This window comes from Mus caroli, chromosome X (genome assembly GCF_900094665.2).
Source record: "Mus caroli chromosome X, CAROLI_EIJ_v1.1, whole genome shotgun sequence".
Taxonomy (NCBI): Eukaryota; Metazoa; Chordata; class Mammalia; order Rodentia; family Muridae; genus Mus; species Mus caroli.
In genome coordinates this window covers 77,632,151-77,636,792 of record NC_034589.1, presented here as the reverse complement: position 1 = coordinate 77,636,792, position 4,642 = coordinate 77,632,151, and the positions used below count along the sequence as shown (strand labels likewise).

Genomic DNA, 4,642 nt, shown 5'->3' with positions numbered 1-4,642 from the left:
ATCACTTTCAGTCTTCCTTACCACAACTAATCCAAATTAACTAATTTCAAATACCAACAGACATTCCATATGAACACACCTAGTAAATAGGCTATGTCCATAGGCAAATCAGAACCATCACACTTTCAAAAATTACAGAGAGGATAAATAAACCAAGGGAAAAAACCAGTCATCTCAAAAAGAGAAATACAGGTTCATTCAGAGATGATTCACCTAACTCTCAAGAGACTGGAGGCCCCAGAGAGTTTAGTGCTCAGGTGAGGTGTGTGTGTGTGTGTGAGGGGGTATTCATGAGGTGACAGGGGCCTGGTGAGGAGGTATGAGATGTGGAATAGTTGTAGGGTGGGTTGGGATGGGGGGAATAAAATGAATAAAATAAGGAGTATGAAGAATAAATTGTGCAGCTAATTAAGCTGACCAAGTCCCTTTTTTCCATGGGGACTTTGGTGTGCAATGGTTGCAAACAGCAGCCTCCTTGGTAGTGTATGTAGCCTATTGTCTATATGGGTTGCCTCAAGGGACCTTGGAGACAATTTTCTGGTAGTTGTTAATCAAGCCTCTGATCACAATGCTGTCCCTGATCTAGGCTCCAGACAGGGATGTGGGGTGCCTTTGGGAGCCCCAGGGCACAGTGGCTAGGGTTCACCTTGGCCAGGTCATCAAGTACATCTGAACCAAGGTGCAGAATAAGGAACTGGTGATTGAGGCTCTGAGCAGAGCCAAGTTCAAGTTCCCTGGCTGCCAGAAGATCCACATCTCAAAGAAGTGGGGCTTCACTAAGTTTAATGCAGATGAATTTGAAGACATGGTTTCTGGGAAGTAGCTCATTCCTGATGGCTGTGGCATCAAATATATCACCAATTGTGTTCCTCTGGACAAGTGGAGAGCCCTGAATTCCTGAAGGCTTCCACAGTGCTCTCCTATACCCTACCAAATCATGTTCAATAATAAATCTCACATCAAGTTTGCTTTAAAAAAATAAATTAATTAAAAAATAAAAAAATAAACAAACAAAACCAAAAATAACCCCACTTTATAATATTTTGCCTGTTTCCTTGCTTTTGTTTTTAAATCCATGATAAAACATGAGCAATGAAAAATTAATATCATTGGAATAGAATACACACATTGTGTAGTTACATGGAGCAAATTGACAGCCAGAAATTATGTTCAGGGAGAATCTAAATTGGAGGTCTCCATCCAATCTCTCCCCTGTGATATAAGGGAAGACTGGAAGAGAGAAAGGAAAGACTGTAGAAGTCAGAGTGAAGAGAGGGCACCAGGAGAACATGGCCCACCAAGTCAACTATTAGGGCTCACATGGGCTCACAGAGACTGAAGCAGTACTGACAGGACATGCATGGGGCTACACTAGTTCATCTATATATAGGTTATAGCTGTTAGCTTGGTATTCTTGTGCACTCCTAGCAGTGGGGATAGGTATATCTTTAACTCTTTTTCCTGCTCCTGGGTTGATTTTCCTCCTTATTGTTTGCCTGGTCCACATTTGATGGGGTTTTGTCTTGTTTTATTGTACCTTGTTTTGTCGTGTCTGGCTTTCATCTCTTGGAGACCTCTTCTTTTCTGAAGAGGAAAAGGAAGGGGGATCTGGGGCAGAGGGCAATTGGTGGGCATCTGTTAGTAGTGGAGTGAGATGAAACTGTAGCTAGGATGTTTTGTATGAGAGAATAATCTATTTTCAATTAATAATTAATTAATAAATAATCAATTAATAATAAATTAATTAATAATAATAAATCAGGAACCATAGATCAGCAACAGAATACAAGAGATGGAAGAGAGAATCTCAGGTGCAGAAGATTCCATAGAGAACATGGACACAACAATAAAAAGAAATGGAAAATGCAAAAATGATCCTAACCCTAAACATCCAGGAAGTCCAAGAAAAAATGAGAAGACCAAACCTAAGGAAAATTGGTATACATGAGAATGAAGATTTTTAATTTAAAGGGACAGTAAATATCTTTGACAAATTTATAGAAGAAAACTTCCCTAACCTAAAGAAAGAGATGCCCATGAGCATACAAGAAGCCTGCAGAGCTCAAATAGACTAGAGCAGAAAAGAAATTCCTCCCTACATATAATAATTAGAACAACAAATGCACTAAATAAAGATAGATTATTAAATCTTCCAGAATGAACTCTCAGTTCTGAAACTCAAGTAGAATGAAGACCAAAGTGTGAATACTTCATTCCTTCTTAGAATGGGAAACACAATACCCATCGAAGGAGTTACAGAGACAAAGCTTGGAGCTAAGATGGAAGGAAAGACCATTCAGAGACTGTCCTACCCAGGGATCCATCCCATATACAACCACCAAACCCAGGCACTATTGCATATACCAGAAAGATTTTGCTGACAAGACCCTGACATAGCTTTCTCTTGTGAATCTATGCCAATGCCTGACAATTACAGAAGTGGATGCTCACAGTCATTTATTGGATAGAACACAGGGCCCCTAATGAAGAAGCTAGAGAAAGTACCCAAGGAGTTAAAGGGGTCTGCAACCCTATATTGGAACAACGATATGAACTAACCAGTACCCCTGAGAGCTGTATCTCTCATTTCATATGTACCAGAGAATGGCCTAGTTGGCCATCAATGGGAGGAGAAGCCCTTGGTCTTGAGAAGATCATATGCCCCAGTACAGGGGAATGCCAGGGCCAGGATGCGGGAGTGTGTGGGTTGGGGAGCAGGGAGGGGGAGGGTATAGGGAGCTTGGGGGATAGCATTTGAACTGTAAATGAAGAAAATATCTAATAAAAATAAATATATAAAACAAAAAATAAATGAAATACAGGAGACCACAGGTAAAAAGGTAGAAGCCCTTAAAGAAGAAACACAAAAATCCTTTAAAGAATAACTGGAAAACAAAATCAAATAGGTGAAGTAATTGAAAAAAAACATCCAGGATCTGTAAATGGAAAGAGAAACAATGAAGAAATCACAAAGGTGACAACACTGGAGAGTGAAAACCTAGGAAAGGGATCAAGAGTCACAGATGCAAATGTCACCAACAGAATACAAGAGACAGAAGAGAGAATCTCAGGTGCAGAAGTTACTATAGAAAACATTGACAAAACAGTCAAAGAAAATGCAAAATGCAGAAAGATTCTAACTCAAAACATCCAGGAAATCCAGGACAAAAAGAAAAGACTAAACCTAAGATAACAGGTATAGAAGAAAGTGAAGATTCCCAACTTAAAGGGCCAGTAAACATCTTCAATAAAATTATAGAGGAAAGCTTCCCTAACCTAAAGAAAGATATGCCCATAAACATACAAGAAGCATACAGAACACCAAATAGATTTGACCAGAATACAAATTCCTACTGTCACATAATATTCGAAACACCAAATGCACAGAACAAAGAATATTAAAAGAGGTAAGGGAAAAAAAATCAAGTAACATATACAGCTCAACCTATAAGAATTACACCAGACATCTCAACAGTGACTCTAAAATCTAGAAAATCTTAGTCAGATGTCATACAGACCCTACCAAAACAAAAATGCCAACTCAGGCTACTATACTCAGCAAGACCGTTAATTACTATAGGCAGAGCAAGTAAGATATTCCATTAAAAAAAAAAACAAACTAAATTTAAACATTTTCCCACAAGTCCAGCCTTACAAAGGATAATAGATGGAAAACTCCAACACAAGGAGGGATACTACACCCCCAAAAAAGTAAGAAATTAATTTTCTCACAACAACCCCCAAAACAGATAGCCACACAAACACAATACCACCTCTAACAACAAAAGAAACAGAAAGCAACAATCATTATTCCTTAATATCTCTTAACATCAAAGGATTTAGTTCTACAATAAAAAGAAACAGGCTAAGAGACTGGATATGTAAACAGGACATAGGATTTTTCTGCATACAGGAAACACACCTCAGTGACAAAGATAGACACTACCTCAGAGTAAAATCATCATTCACAATGATCAAGTAGGGTTCATCCCATGGATGCACAGATGGTTCAATATTGGAGACCCATCAAAGTAATCCACTGTATAAAGAAACCCGAAGGGGGGGAACCACATGATTATCTACTTAGATAATGAAAAGCCTTTGAAAAAATGCAACACCCCTTCAAGGTAAAAGTATTGGAAAGATGAGGAATTAAAGGCCCATACCTAAACATATTAAAGGCAATATACAGCAAATAAATAGTCAACATCAAACTAAATGGTGAGAAACTTGAAGCAATCTTACTAAAATCAGGAACAAGACAAGGCTGCCCACTCTATCCCTATCTATTCTATATAGTACTCAAAGTACAAAAGCCAGAGTAATTAGACAACAAAAGGAGGTCAAAGTGATACAAATTAGAAAGGAAGAAATCAAGATTTCACTATTTGCTGATGATATGATAGTATATTTTATTTAAGTGACCCCCAAAATTCTATCAGAGACCTCCTAAACCTGATAAAACTTCAGCAAAGTGGCTAGATATAAAACTAACTCAAACAAATCAGTAGCCTTCTACTACTCAAAGGGTAAAAAGGCTGAGAAAGAAATGAGGAAAATGACACTCTTTTTTAAAAAATATTTTTATTAGGTATTTTCCTCATTTATATTTCCAATGCTATCCCAAAAGTCCCCCATACCC

At 38.1% G+C, this 4,642-nt stretch overlaps 1 non-coding gene across 1 annotated transcript; it reads left to right on the top strand.

The window, feature by feature from the left end:
* The first annotated feature begins 398 nt into the window (after positions 1-398).
* On the top strand, positions 399-535 carry LOC115030151. Its single transcript, XR_003835776.1, has one exon. It is a non-coding gene; the product is annotated as a small nucleolar RNA SNORA70 (small nucleolar RNA).
* The last annotated feature ends 4,107 nt before the right edge of the window (positions 536-4,642 follow it).